General features: G+C 42.8%; 1 protein-coding gene across 5 annotated transcripts in view; it reads right to left on the bottom strand.

Moving 5' to 3' along the window:
- Nucleotides 1-15,867, bottom strand: part of LOC138583269 (zinc finger protein 75A-like) — a 257,686-nt gene that overhangs the window by 160,682 nt on the left and 81,137 nt on the right. The window lies entirely within an intron of this gene.

Below are 15,867 nucleotides of genomic sequence, written 5' to 3'. Positions count from 1 at the left end.
AGTGCAAGCCAGTGTATACACGCTATGATTCTGTTCTCACATTAGTCCCAACAGCACTACTGACAGATTAGTGTTTAATGGTTAGCAAAACATGACTAATCTTTATATGTCCTCAGTGGACGTGCTTGAAAATGCTCGCCCCTGGTGATCATGTTTCCTGGCCTAACTTTAACTTTTAAGTAAAAAACGAAACATTATTAATAGTTTCTATGTCTACAAAAGACTTCCTTAAAACTGTTTTAGTTTACCTGTGTATAATGGTAGGCAAAAGCGGGCTCATCTTTTTCTATGTAAGTAATGCCAAGAAAGAAGGGTTAGCCTTCTTAAGCCCTTAGTAGACATATAGAAAAGTAGTAGCACCTCAATGAAGCTACTTCTATTAATCGAGACGATCTTCATGTCTAAAACTCGATATGATTGTTGATTTATACATCTACATTTGACTTTTACAAAATGTATTGGTGACTTTCTTAGATGGATTATGTTAATACGAATGTATCGCCCAATTTATTTAATATGAGAAATTATGTTTATTTCCATTTATAACCTGAACATTTAGAAAGCACATATATTAATTATTGATGTTATTCAATTCATAAGCATTAATGTACTTTAAGGAAACTGTTTAAGAAAAAATGATATACCCATATGATCTCTAAAGTGTCAATTGCAGAAAAGGTACGCAAGGATTATTATATGAGGGTGAATGCAAGGAAAGAAAGTTCTCCTTGTCCCACGTTTTCGGGTAATCCCGATTGGGATATGGAATTCTCAGAGGAGGAGATTGATGATTTAATTCTAAGGGCAAAAAGCACCAATGCTAGGGGGCAAGACAGACTCTCTAAGGCCATTTTAAAAGGTAATCCGCTATTTTTATTATTTTATTTTGTACTCCGCTATTTCTATTATTTTATTTTCTAATATTATAAACAAAAAGAATTTCCCAATTACTAGAATCTAGGTTTTTGATTCCTATAAAAAAGGTGATAAGTTCCTACCAGCAAATTACCTCCAGATAACTTCTTTTTATATATTTTATTATTGTGCATTTAGTCAAACAGGGAAGAAAAACAAAATGATTAAGTAGCAACACTTTTGCCTCAATTGTGTTCAAGCAGGTGGAGCGGTGCAAGGCATAAAATAAGCAGTGTCACATCGCAATTTGCAATGTAATTCTGTTGATTTGCTAATTAAACTGACACGTGTGTAGCACGGCCTGCTATTTAAACCACCCTGTTCAATGAAAGCATTGCACAACCTGCATTCCTCTGTTGTCCTTAAGGGTCTCTCCGCCCTCTTTTTCCTGTTCATTGCAAGTTCAAAGGGGCAAATGGAGAGAGTGTGCAACAGTATCAACCTCCTTCACTCTTTAAAGTTCAAAAGGCCATAAATAAATATCAGTGACACAAATAGTGGCTCTGAGTACTAATGGCGATAAATAACACGTTCATGTAGAGGGCTGAAATTATGTGTTTGGGCCTACCTGGCTTGGGGTTGAGGTTATTAGCAGGCCTGCCCTCCCCCGAAAGTGGTATTTAATGCTATAATGAAAATCATGAATGACCGCATGCCTGTTGCAGCACCATACTGCATACATCATCTCAGGCAATGACTTTTTGATTCATGAAACATCTAAACTTCCCCTTGCAAACCCAATGATGGGTCAAGCATGTGGATCATACAATATATGGGACACAGCCCTCTGCATCATTGACTGGACCCGGCTGCACAGACCCTTGCACGGCAAAGCTGTTTTCAGAGCCTTTTGATAATTTACATTTATTTGTGTCCATTCATGCAGCCAACCTTTACATTTTACAGACACTCATCTCACTAATGTCTCACTTCAGCAGTACCCAAAAATGCTGTATTGTTGCTCATTTTATGTCTTGGGTACAAATAACTTCTGGTGACATTAAACATATTAGTACACAATTGCTAATCAAATTTGTTTGTTTACTAATCAAGACATTTTTATTTAGCAAACCTTTTTGAAAACAAATATATGCCTTGCGGTGGGACGGTCTTTCTAATAGGGTGAATCAATTTCAGGGCAGTTTTAGAAAGGGCCTAATGGGGAGCCAAAATGAGTTGTTGCTGCACATGCTATGCTCTCAGGCTTGTGCAAAAAATGAGACCTTTATGTTGCATTCAACGTTTTATCCTTGGAATTTTATTCTGTAAATGGTAGGAAACTATGGGTCATACATTTCAACTGGGACTTTCCTCTCTTGCTCTTCGATTTATTTAAGAGCTTGCCTACTGACATTTCATTACAAATAAGGCTGGATGCCAAAGGGAGCATGTTGAATAGAAATATATACTTATACTTTTGGGAGAATGCACCAGCGATTTACTCTGCACCCGACCTTTTTAAATGTGTACATTTCGGAGTGCCCCATAGTGCTTGCGTCCGTGTTCTCACGTCCATCGAGGGAGCGGTGCGGTGAGTATGCCCATATTGGGCTTTTCTTTCCCAATTTTCCAACCCAAAAATGGCCCCCAGCACCCCAAAGCACCCCTTGTGTCCCCTTTCCTCCCCGCACCCTCTTCCTGGTCTCCCTCCCGCCTCCCCTCCTCTGATTGGGCTGTAGGCCCGTGCTAGAGGGGTCTAGTGACCCAATGCACACCGGCTTCCCTCAGTCCATCGAGGGAGCTGGTGCAGTGAGTATGCCCATATTGGGCTTTTCTTTCCCAATTTGCCCACCAAAAATGGCCCCCAGCCCCCTGAAGCACCCCTTGTGACCCCTGCCCTCCCCGCACCCTCTTCATGGTCTCCCTCCTCCCGACCCGCCTCCCCTGTTCTGATTGGGCCGTAAGCCGTGTTACCAGGCCTTTACAGACCTATCCAGGGAAGCTCTCTGCCCGGCAGCCCCATCGGCTAAGGACCCTGAGGCAAAGGACGGCTCCAACGAGGCGGCTCCAGATCGTATCTGCAGGAGAAGCAAGAAGCAACTAGCCCGCCGTCAACCAGCACCAACAAAAACGCAAGTGGGGCAAGGGTGGGGACTAAACCAATCACTTCACACCTGAAAGCCCTACCATTCTTACCCAGAAATCCTGCTGTGTTACATCATACAGTCACATATTAAGGTCCAACGATTATCCGCACCCTAATAGCGTCACTGTGTTAAAGTTGAACTTAGAAAGTGTGCCCTAATAGTGTCACTGTGTTAAAGTTGAATTTAGAAGGTATTCCCAACATCACTGAGTGTGCCTTGTCGCATACACTTTACTGATTACCACAATCGCTTACTCTCTCTTATACACCACCATTCAACTAGAACACAGCAGTACTATGACACATTTGGTAAAGCTGTTCTCATACTAACATGACTCATCAAACTACCCATCATCCTAGGAAAACACAGCTAGCTTAGGAGTCTCCTCAGGCCTAATGCAGCCAGAACTCAGTCTGGATGGCCACCCTCCAGAATGATCTCCAACTGATCTCCTCATCACCACACCTACTGCTAAGAAGCAGCTATCATGTCCTTCTCTCCCCCCTCTCTCCCCCCCTCACTCCCTCTCTCCCTCTCTCTCCCTCCCTCTCCCCCTCTCCCCCTCTCTCTACCTCTCTCTCTACCTCTCTCTCTCCCTCTCTCTCTCCCTCCCTCTCTCTCTCTCCCTCTCTCTCTCTCTCTCTCTCTCTCTCTACCTCTGTCTACAAATGCAAAATAACATAAAATTTGGAGTATTCCCTCTCCAATGTGCTTTCTTTTCCGCTGAAATTAGGTTCTGTCCCTATTCAATGCTTTGCAGATGGATCACTTATTTTGGGTCAAACACTGGTAGACCTTCAAAAGGCCTTTACCGCAGTGGATGATTTCCTAACATCGATTGTCTCTATGAACATTTTGAAAACTAAAGTGATGCTAGTATCTTCAAACTATAAAAAAAAAATGGCTTGTTTCCTGGCAAATTAGAAAAAAATGTATCAAAATTGTGGATAACTTAAGTATGTTGGGTATAATATACTAAAGACAAGCAGCAGCAATGCCTCTTTTTTTAAAAAAAAAGTACAGAACAAAGCATTGTTTTATGCCACACAAATGAAGAATACGATTTAAATATGGATTTATTTTTTTACCCGTTTATATTTTTGTGGAGCCAAAATCATTCTCACTTGCTTTATTGGACTGAAGTAATCTCCATAAAAAGGATAAGAGCTGGGCAGCAGAAGAAGGCCTGATTTGGAAGAGAGTTTTTGGCTTTCTCAAGGTGAACCTATGGCCATTCTGAAGCATGAACTTGGGTTATGTCCTTGGTATGAATGACTAGCTGGACATCCTTTGCTCGTTTTAGGAAGATTTCATCATGGAATGGGCCAAAGCCTGCCATCATCTTTTGAGTGTTATTAACATATCGCGCAAGGTTTTAATATGTAACCAGGATGCAGTGAAAAAAAGGTTCTGGGTCCATGATTGGTGTTCAACAAGAGATTCTATAAACAACTTGAAGTTATTTCGTATTGTGCTCTAGAAGAAAAATAAAGATTAGGTTTTAACAAGGCATTTATTAAAATCCCCCAGTGGGTGGTTAAGGACAACTGGCCACATTACAAGTTTAGCAGTATTCTGGAGGTAAATCCGCCGAAATACTACCAAATGGAATTCCTGTTACTGCCACATGGCCTGGCAGATTGACCGCCGCATTACAAGTGGTTGTATGCTGGCGTAAGTCCCCATTTATGAAGGGAGTTTTGGCGGAATAACCGTGGGCAGTAATTCTGCTGATTTGGCTGTATTTTGACAGTAATGTGGCTGGTATTACTGCCAGCATTTTTCTGGAGTGTTTTCCTCTGCCGCACCACCAAAGTTGTAGTATGGTGGTGCGGTAATACAGTGGTAACAGAGTTACCAAGTCGTTTCTGAGGTTGCACTTCAATCTGTATTTAAAACAGGAAATAACAGGAGCCAGATAATTGTTATTTTTATAATTGTTCTTTTATAAACGTGCGTAATACCAGAGAGTTTCTAAGCGCGGGATCGTGATTCAAAAATATGTTGCGCCACGTTGCCTTGCTTCCAAGACAAATGTGTTGCCCCGAGCTATCCCCCCTCACAAAATAGATGTGGAAACCCTTGCAAGGTTAGAATTTTAGATTCTGTAAGGATGATCCCTTGCTGGAAACCTTGTTTTACGCTGTGCTGCATTAAAGAAATTAAAAGAACTTTATTTTCTGCATTTTGCGCATGACACAAGTTCCCTTGGTTCGCTGGACTTTTTTAAAGAGACTTTTAAGCGACAGACAGAGCCCCATTATAATTGCTGCTTTGATCTTCATTAGAAAGGTTTTAGCACCTTTAACATCTCTCAAATCTCGTTGTTTAGATAAGGTTGTTGTATACATTATATGTATTTAACATTGTAAACTGTTTTAAATAGTAGCGTTTAAATAATAGCGCCCAATAAATAAATACAACAAAAGTAAAGTGTAATTTCGATCTATCATTCTCAACAAAATTACACAAATTACTCCCCAGATGGAGATCAACTTCATGTAATCTTAAATTGTAATCTATATTACTAAAAATAATTGCAATGTAGTACTATTCAATCAAGAAATACAGCAACCATCCACAATAATAAAGTTACTGCTAGATTACAGGTGGCAGTATGGCAGAGTTAGCTCCCATTGGGATTTTGTGGAATTACCATGGATGGCAATTTCACCAGCAGCAATTCCTTCAGTTTTGGCCATTAATGGAGAGGATTTACCTCCAGCAGAGTACTGGTGGTAAATCCTCCAATTCCAGGTCATATTTGGGCAGTCAAAATGGCAGTAATTCTAATGCCGCTAATAAAATTACTGCCATTATTACCGCAGTCTCGGGGGATAGCTTAGGGGCAACATGCTCGACTTGGAAGCAAGACGACACAGAGCAATACAGGTTTGATCCCCGGGTCCGCGCTTAGAGACCTTTGGGTATTAAGCACATTATAAATAACCCATCATATATCATATCACCACCACCCTTTTAATGACCTCGTAAGAGTATAAAGAATTTTGGGTGAAAAATCTAAAGTGTGGACCATTTTTCCACATGAAATATTGCATGATTACTTGCAATACATCGGATGGCATGTGTGGGGTGCAATCAGTTGAAAGAAGAAAAAATTGTAAGTTTTGCTATGTGGCGGTAAATTCCAAGTGTAATAATAATGTTGAGGAAAAATCTCGAGCACTTAACAGCAGGTTTTTCCTCCACATGACTAGCCAAAAATGACGGCTTTACCACAGTTAGAATTAGCAGATGTGATAATGCTGTACATTTCAAATGAAGTCTTCTGTACTCCATGAATGGAGACCAACACTGCATTACCACAACTTGTAATTTAGTGGATTAACAGCCAAAACAACCAGTGGTAACGGTAAAAGAGTACTTTCTTCCCTTTCTCCCATATGAGGAGATGCCCTATATCAGGTGGCTGGGCCTATCATCACCAAAACCACAGACACTGAAAGTGAATGCAACATCAGGGGATTCTGAGACGGGTGGATTCTGTGTTGAAAGGATGACAGAGCCAACGTTTATAAAGTTTACAAAGTGAAGAACATCTAAAGCTTCAGCCTAAGCACCTGCAACAAGCCTAGAGATCTGTGCTTGACCAATCAGCGGGAAAGGCTCATCTGGCATCTCATAAGCCTTGGCAATAAACATTCTTTGCCACCTATTCAAGTGGCAGCACAAGAGATGATTGTGTTTCCTAAAGTGATCACTCCTGTGGAAGTACTGCCCTTTCACACCCAGGGAACATATACCTTGGTTGCTTGGCCTGGGGCTGGAAAACAATAAGTTGAGCAGCACAAATTCCTGGTCTACATTAAAGGGTAGTGTAGTGTGTAATCTCTATGTGATATGAAATAAGTACACTGAGACTGAAAGTTAGTGTTTGTCTGCTCCAGAAGCAACTTTTATTTAATTTAACTTTCTTTTCTTTTTAGGAAAAAGGATACTTTTCAACTTTGTCGAGATCCTCAACTGGAGAAACAACTTCATGCAGTGGAACTGGCCTCTTCAGGTAGGTCTTTAAGGAGAGTATTCGGTTTTCTCTTTCAAGTCTTTCTTATAGTTTCGGTTAGTTCAGTTCTCCTCAAGTTCCTTTGGTTTTTCTCTGTTTATTTCACTTTAATACTGTTTTTATAGCTCCTTGAATTACACAGTCTTTGTTCCTAACATTCAGTTCTGGTGCTTTATTCTCCTTCTGAATTTCTATCCGTTGTGCCTTTAACACCTTGTTTAATGATCTCTTCAGCCATTAACTTCTATCAACAGAATATAGTATCTTTCCTCTTCTTTTCTTTTTACTTCAAAAATCACATTCTTTCCTGAATTATTCAAACACTCTTTCACTGTGAAGTCGTCCGCTTCTCTAAATTCTACTTTACTCTTACTCTCTCCTTCTTACTCTAGCTCCTCTCTCTCTCGGTCTCCCTCCGGCTTTTATGAACCTGGGCTTGTTTTAAAGTCCCCTCTCGAACTTGGTTTTCAGCATTTCATTTTATCAGAACCCTCCTCAATTTCACACGCTGAACAAACGTTAAGGCTTTTCTGCCTTTATTTCCCTCAGTCTTTCATAACGCAGCGGCGCCGGTTAAAGCTCTGCCCCTCAGCTGTGCTGTCATGAAGAAATTCGGTGGCCCTTGTACGTTTCACTCAGCGGCACTGTTATGTTTAACTCAGCGGCTCCGAGTAAGCTCCGCCTCTTGTCTTTACTTGCCGAAGCAGCGATTTCCCAGCCTCACGTGGCACTCTTCCCCCTCCGCTTCCGTTACAACGATCTTCGGATCGAGTGCTTCGGGAGAGTTTTCCCACTATACATGTAACAACCAGTGGGTCGTTTCTCAGAATCTCCCCCTCCTTATATTTGTGACGGTCTCCCTCTCACCTCTCAGGTTGTCACGTCGATTACGGGGAAAAGACCTCGGTAGTCACTTGCTTCACTCTGCAATCATGTTAATCGCTCCAAAACTTCAACGGAATAACTTGGTATAAGCGCAACGGCGCAACTCTTCTTCTTATATATATGAACAGTTTTCTCCGTTTCCTCAGGAGCTTTCAGTAAGCCCAACTATAACCATTGTCTTCATTCTCCACCACACCCGTCTCCTAGCAACGACAGGACAAACAAAGAAAGGTCAACACTTGGATCCCTGCCAGGGATTGGTAGTTATAGCTGTCAATTAGCCCCTTCAGCTGAAAGCTATAATTAACACTTTGTTGCCGTGCGTATCCTGGTATTGCCAGAGTCAGAGCCTGATTGTGGATCCATTGTGTTTCCTACAGTGGATTTGTCACCCACCCCCCTCCCCCTTCTAGGCCCTTACGCTTGGGAAGGGTGGTGCTACGAGATAAAAAAAAATCGGCTTGTGCCAACAGCTTTCCGGGACGATGTACTGTCTTGAAGTTGAAGGGTTGTACGGAGAGAAACCATCTGAGGACTCTGGGGTTCGTGTCCTTGTTACAAGCCAACCACACCAGAGGAGCATGGTCGGTTACCAAAGTGAACTCTCGGCCCAATAGGTAATATCGTAATGCCTCTATAGCCCACTTTACGGCCAGACATTCCTTCTCAATCGTGGCATAATGCATCTCGTGGGGAAGTAACTTTCCACTTATAAAAATAATGGATCTCTCCGCCTCTCCTTGATTTTGGAACAATACAGCTCCCAGGCCTGTCCCCGATGCATCTGTAAGTAGGAAAAAGGGAGCTAAGAAATAGGGACAATGAAGAATTGCTTTCTCTGAATGAGCATTCCTTAGGTTGTTAAAAGCGCTCTCTGTCTCCTTCGAACGCCATTCCTTTTTTGGCTGCGCCGAGTTCTTCAGGAGATTGGTCAAAGGTGTAGCCAACGTTGAAAAATGCGGTATGAATCTCCTGTAATATCCAATAAATGCCAGGAAAGCTGTAACTTGTCTGGCCTTCAGGGGGAATTGTAAGTTTTTTATAGCCTCTAGTTTTTCCTCTTGGGGTTTAATAATGCCTTGTCTGACAAAATAGCCCAAATACTTTGTATGAAAGTTAGCCACAAAGGACTTTTTGGGATTCACATGGAGTCCGGACTTTTGCAATAGTCGAAGTATAATGTCCAGATGTGAAAGGTGATCATTCCAGGTTTGACTAAAAACAATAATATCATCAAGATATGCTCTGACATAGTTTTCATTACCTCGAATAATCGAGTTCATCAGTCTCTGAAAAGTGGCAGGAGCCCCATGCAATCCAAAAGGTAGAACCGTAAATTGAAATAAACCAGAGGGCGTGGCAAAAGCAGTCTTCTCCTTGTCATTAGGATGGAGGGGTATTTGCCAATACCCCTTCGTTAGATCTATGGTCGTTAAAAATCGGGCCTTCCCGAGTTTATCAAGTAAATCCTCTATCCTAGGCATAGGATAGGCATCAAATTTGGAGATCTCATTCAGTTTCCTGAAATCCAAGCAAAAGCGAGTTGTACCATTGGTTTTGGGCACCAAAACTATGGGTGACGACCACTCACTACTCGAGGGCTCTATCACTTCCAACTCCAACATCTCTTGGATCTCTTTATCAATTGATTCCAACTTTGCCTCCGGTATTCTATAAGGTCGGATCCTGACCACATCCCCAGGTTGGGTCTTAATGTGATGGTAGGCTAATTTCGTCCTTCTTGGTAAACTGGAAAAGGTCTCATCATACCTATTAATAAGTTTTAAGAGTTCCATTTTCTGTCCTTCTGACAAATTTTGATTTATATTTAATGCCTCGATTCTTAAATCTCCTTTTAACTGCGGAAATTGTTCCATGGGTATTTGCTTAGTGTTAATCATTGCTATGGTTGATACATGATCAATCCATTTCTTCAGCAGGTTCACATGGTACGTTTATGTCTGCATTCTTCGGTCATTTTGTCTCACTTTATAGGTCAAGGGTCCAAGGACTTCTTCAACCACATGTGGACCCCTCCAAGTTGCCAACATTTTATTTTCGGAGGTTGGTAGTAGTACCAACACCATGTCCCCTTTTTGGAATGTTCTCAATAGAGAATTTCGGTTGTAATAATTCTCTTGCTTGATTTGACTCTGCAACAAATTTTCTCACACAATTTTCTGTAAGTTCCCTATTCTTTCTTTAGGTTGACAGGCATACTATGTTAAAGAAATCTCTTGTCCCGGGTTTTCTTCCCAACTCTCCTTTAAAATGTCGAGTAAAGTTCTCACTGGTCTCCCAAACATCAGTTCAAACGGAGAGAACCCCATTGATGATTGGGGTGTGTTGTAGAGTATGAGTAAGATCCATGATTGTAACGCTCACCTGGCTCCCACGGAGGCGCTGGTCTGGTCTGGGTTGCTGTGGCCTCTTCAAGCGTGATGCGCAGAATTCGGACCACCGATTGAACAGGATCCCCAAATCTTGCTTGTCTGGCCCGTAGGAATATCCTTCTGCAGATGAGAAAGGGGATTAACTGTCTGCTGAATAGTGTGCTTGCTCCCCCCTTTCCCCCTTCGTTCTTCTCTGACTTCCTCCAAAACCCCCAGTTTAAGCTCACCTTATGGTTTGGAAGGATGAACTCTCCATCCTGCTTCTGGTGCAGGGGCGCGCGTTCGTCCAGTTACTTCACTGGTTTTCAGAATGGCGCTGGCACATCCACTTGACTTTTCTGAGCGATACGCCGTAAGTATGAAGATGCAAAAGTTCAAGTGTGAGCCTCCTTTTATGTTGTTTTTTCTGTCCTTTATTTCAGGTGCAGAACAAAGGCGATGGGTTGAGGGGTTAAATTGCCGGTGGTAAATCAGGTGAGTTAGTGATGGGGGCGACCCCTCTAAATGTCTTTATAATTCCCCAGTAATGTCTTTTGTCCTTTCCCCATAGGGGCCGGGATGTGGTACCTGCCAAAGATGCGGTGCCGACCCGAGATGTGGAATGGTTCACCAAGAAAAGCCGGTATGGTAAGTAATATGGCTGAAAATTCGGCTTTCCTCTTGTGTTCCCTTGCTCACCTTTTGTCTCTTCTTCTCTCCCCTAGGTGCAGAGATGTGGCGACCGGTGCTGAGAGCCGCGATGGAGCCGGGCGGCGTCTCGGGAACAGGTGAGTGAAGTGCGGCGCTGCAGCGAGCAACGCGGTGCTTTTAAATGGAAGTCTTCCTTCAGGAATGCTGGCGTAAAGATTCCGGATGCAGGTAAGAAGGTTGAATAAGTTCTTGGTTTTCACCTTTCTCTTCTCTTATTCCCTTACAGGTGTTCCAGGTTCGAGGCGGGCGTGGCTGGAGTCCAGGTGCAGGAGCAGACACGTTGAGCGTTCAGCTGCTGGGATGCAGAACAACGCGAAGCACGTGTGGCTGTCCGGGCGTGGCTTAAATAGCTTTGGAAGTAGTTCCAGGTGAGTATTCTTCCACAGCCCCACCCAAGTAGCAAAATAGTTCCTTCAGAAAAATAGTCCCTCCTAAGCCTCATTTGGCTTGGTTCTTCATGCAGCATGGTCTGCATCAGGTGAGTGTGCAGCATGGTCTGCTTCAGGTAAGTGCACCAAACACTTCCCCTTATGAGCCTGGCGCCTATGGCGCCAGGACTGATGTCCAACATGAGCCTGGCGCCAACGGTGCCAGGACAGAGTCCAAAGAGCCCCTATAAAGGGCCGCTGGGCTTTTACCCGGGGGCGTGATGCCTGCTCCCGGGGGTGCTGGGCCTGGCGTGGTGCTCCGGGGGTAGGCATCATGACAATGATAGAATCCGGTCCCAACCCCTATCTCCGGGTTCTGTGGACTTGCGTAACATTTGCTTTATTGTCTGATTATACCTCTCCACGAGACCATCGGTCTGTGGGTGATAAACAGCAGTTTTTAAATGCTTTATCTTTAAAATCCCACAAACCTGCTCCATGACTGCTGACATAAAATTAGGCCCACGATCTGTGACGATTTCTTTTGGTATCCCTACCCTGTTGATAAAGGGTATCAATACGTCACAAATGTGTGTGCGTTGGTAGATTTAAGCGGGAAAGCCTCTGGATATCCAGTTGCGTAATCAACAATTACTAGGATGTATTTATGCCCTCTGGATGATGGTTCTAAGGGTCCAATAACATCTAACCCAATTCTACTAAAAGGTTCCAAAATAATTGGCATGGGCTGTAGAGGCGCTTTTTTTACATTTGCTCGATTTTTCTTTTGACACTCCGGGCAAGCCTGACAAAACCGTGTTACTTGAGCATATAGACCTGGCCAATAAAACCTTCCTAAAATCTTCTGTATGGTCTTATCCGTTCCCAAATGTCCTTCACCCAATTGCAAGTGAGCTACTTCCATAACAGTTTGGTAATATTTACTAGGGCCCAGTAACTGTTTTGTGGTAACTCCAGTTTTACCTTTACTGATCCGATAATATAGCCCCTTCTCTTTAGTGAAGTAGGGTCCTTTTCCTGATATGTCTTCCTGAACACTTGACCTAGCATTTGCCAATAATGGGTCTAAATCTTGGGCCATACGAAAACTATCGCCACCTTCATCAATTTTCCAATCCATTACTACGGGAAAAACATTTCTTTCCGACCTGAGTCTTTTTTCAGTTTTCTTATTGGAGCTCTTGTTTTCTTTTCTTTAGTTAAAGTTATAGGAATTTCATAATGAGAAAAAGGGGCGTCTTGCAACCAACTTTCCTCAACTCTCTTTACTATCTTTGCAAAGTTCGGGAAATCTGATCCAATAAGGAGTGGCTCTGGCAATACCGGCATCACAGCGGCCCTGACTTCCATTTGTTCTCCAACCACCTTTAAATTTATTTCTTTGGTAGGATAGGATCTCACATCCCCATGGACACAGCGAATCGGAATCTTTTTATCCGAAAGTCTTACATTACCTACCAGATGGGTACTTTTACAGTTTGCAAACTGCCGTTATCCACCATGGCTCTCGTTGGTTTCCCATCGACCTCAGCCTCACAGGTGTAGGTATATGGTGATCGTGTACCCATTGTTGGTTCCTGCAATTCTCCTTCTTTAGGAACATCGATGTTCCCCACATCCATTGGTTCTATCTTGACTCTTTTAGGCCACATTCTTGCCAAGTGCCCCCATTCTCCACACTCAAAACACTGTATCCTTTAGGAACCACACTTGGCGTTCGAATCCCAGCGGGGCTTTCACTATTAGGTCGTATTCTAGTGGGTTTGCAATCCGTTTTCCGGAGCATCGAGTTAGGCCATCTTGGAGCGTTTATGCCTTTGGTGTAGTGGTTACTTAAGTTTGTAGGTGGTTTAACATTTGCCAGATAATTCATTGAACAACCCTGTCCTGCTTTTTGATAGGCAGAGGCAATGTTCAGCGCCTCCACAAGGCTGGGTCGATGATGTTGACGAACCCAGCATTGCATAGGAATGGGCAGGGCTTCAATGAATTGTTCCATAACGATTTTTTCGGGCACCTCTTGATTCGTGGTTTTCGGTGTCTGTAACCACTTATCTCCAAGCTCTTTGACCCTATAAAAAAGTTGGCGTGGCGTTTCTTCCGTTTGCAATTTGACCTCACAAAACTTCAGCCTGTATGCCTCTTCATCATGTCCTAAGCGTTCTAGGACCACTCTCTTCATATCCATATAAATCGTCTCTCCCGTTGGATTTGCCGCCTGGTAGGCGCTCTGTATTTCGCCGGTCATGAGCGGCACAATATAATGACACCAACTCTCATTAGGCTATTGTGCATTCCCCTCACCACCCTTTCAAAATAAACAAAAAAATGGGCGTGGTCTTCTCCAGTGGAAGATTTTTGAAGTCCTGAAGCTGGTACCTGAGAATGTCTACGTATGGCGGTAGCCTATAATAATTGGGCTTGTTGGACTTGAATTGCTTGCTGGAAAGCTTGTCTATCCGCTTGCGCTTGCTGATTCTGTATTTGCAAAGCTTGTTGGAGAAGTTGCTGACCTTCACTCAGTGTTTTAATGACTTCTTCCATGGTGTTCTATCTCGATCCCACTCTGACACCAAATTTGTAGCGTGTAATCTATATGTGATATGAAATAAGTACACTGAGACTGAAAGTTAGGGTTTGTCTGCTCCAGAAGCAACTTTTATTTAATTTAACTTTCTTTTCTTTTTAGGAAAAAGGATACGTTTTTAACTTTGTCGACATCCTCAACTGGAAAAACAACTTCATGCAGTGGAACTGGCTTCTTCAGGTAGGTCTATAAGGGGAGTATTCTGTTTTCTCTTTCATCAAGTCTTTCTTATAGTTTCGGTTAGTTCAGTTCTCCTCAAGTTCCTTTGGTTTTTTTCTGTTTATTTCACTTTAATACTGTTTTTATAGCTCCTTGAATTACACAGTCTTTGTTCCTAACATTCAGTTCTGGTGCTTTATTCTCCTTCTGAATTTCTATCCGTTGTGCCTTTAGCACCTTGTTTAATGATCTCTTCAGTCATTAACTTCTATCAACAGAATATAGTATATTTCCTCTTCTTTTCTTTTTACTTCAAAAATCATGTTCTTTCCTGAATTATTCAAACACTCTTTCACTGTGAAGTTGTCTGCTTCTCTAAATTCTACTTTACTCTTACTCGCTCCTTACTGTAGCTCCTCTCTCTCTCTGTCTCCCTCCGGCTTTTATGAACCTGGGCTTGTTTTAAAGTCCCCTCTCGAACTTGGTTTTCAGTGTTTCTTTTTATCGGAACCCTCCTCAATTTCACACGCTAAACAAACGTAATGGCTTTTCTGCCTTTATTTCCCTCAGTCTTTCATAACGCAGCGGCGCCGGTTAAAACTCCGCCCCTCAGCTGTGCTGTCATGAAGAAATTCGGCGGCCCTTGTAAGTTTCACTCAGCGGCACTGTTATGTTTAACTCGGCGGCTCCAAGTAAGCTCCACCTCTTGTCTTTACTTGCCGAAGCAGCGATTTCCCAGCCTCACGCGGCACTCTTCCCCCTCCGCTTCCGTTACAATGATCTTCGAATCGAGTGCTTCGGGAGGGTTTTCCCACTATATTTGTAACAACTAGTGGGTCGTTTCTCAGACTCTCCCCCTCCTTATATTTGTGACGGTCTCCCTCTCACCTCTCATCAGGTCGTCGCGTTGATTACGGGGAAAAGACCTCGGTAGTCACTTGCTTCACTCTGCAATCGTGTTGATCGCTCCAAAACTTCAATGGAATAACTTGGTATAAGCGCAACGGCGCAACTCTTTTTCATATATATATATATATAGACTGTGAACAAGCCACTGGTTAGTGGTGAAACGCGTCAGGCTGCCGTCTGGCCAAGCATAATTTGCACTGGGAGATTACTTTTTATCTGTTGCACACGCAAAATAAAGGCTGTTATATTATATGCAACCTATGCTGCAGTGTTTGCTGTTGGATTTCCGTGATTCTTTGGATTATTGGAACACTTTTGTTCGTGGAGTGCTGCTCGCCTGAATAGTTTCTGGTTGAAGCCGTTCGTATTTGAAATATATAAACAGTTTTCTCCGTTTCCTCAGGAGCTTTCAGTAAGCCCAACTATAACCGTCGTCTTCATTCTCCACCACACCCGTCTCCTAGCAACGACAGGACAAACAAAGAAAGGTCAACACTTGGATCCCTGCCAGGGATTGGTAGTTCTAGCTGTCAAATAGCCCCTTCAGCTGAAATCTATAATTAACCCTTTGTTGCCGTGCGTATCCTGGTATTGCCAGAGTCAGAGCCTGGTTGTGGATCCATTGTGTTCCCTACAGTGGATTTGTCACAGGTAGACACAGCTTCGGTCAAAGTACCAGTCTCAATACCAGCACACCAGGCAACATTTTCAAATACGGAGCATGATAGGATAATAATGCCATGTCATATAATCTTCTGTCTAATGCAATTGCCACCAAAAACATGAATGTAATACTAGAGAAGAACCAATTCACAGTCTTATACATGTT

Source organism: Ambystoma mexicanum, chromosome 3q, assembly GCF_040938575.1.
Source record: "Ambystoma mexicanum isolate Mex_15411 chromosome 3q, UKY_AmexF1_1, whole genome shotgun sequence".
NCBI classification, from domain to species: domain Eukaryota; kingdom Metazoa; phylum Chordata; class Amphibia; order Caudata; family Ambystomatidae; genus Ambystoma; species Ambystoma mexicanum.
The sequence above is the reverse complement of the archived record's forward strand: the minus strand, read 5'-3'. Positions and strand labels throughout refer to the sequence as shown.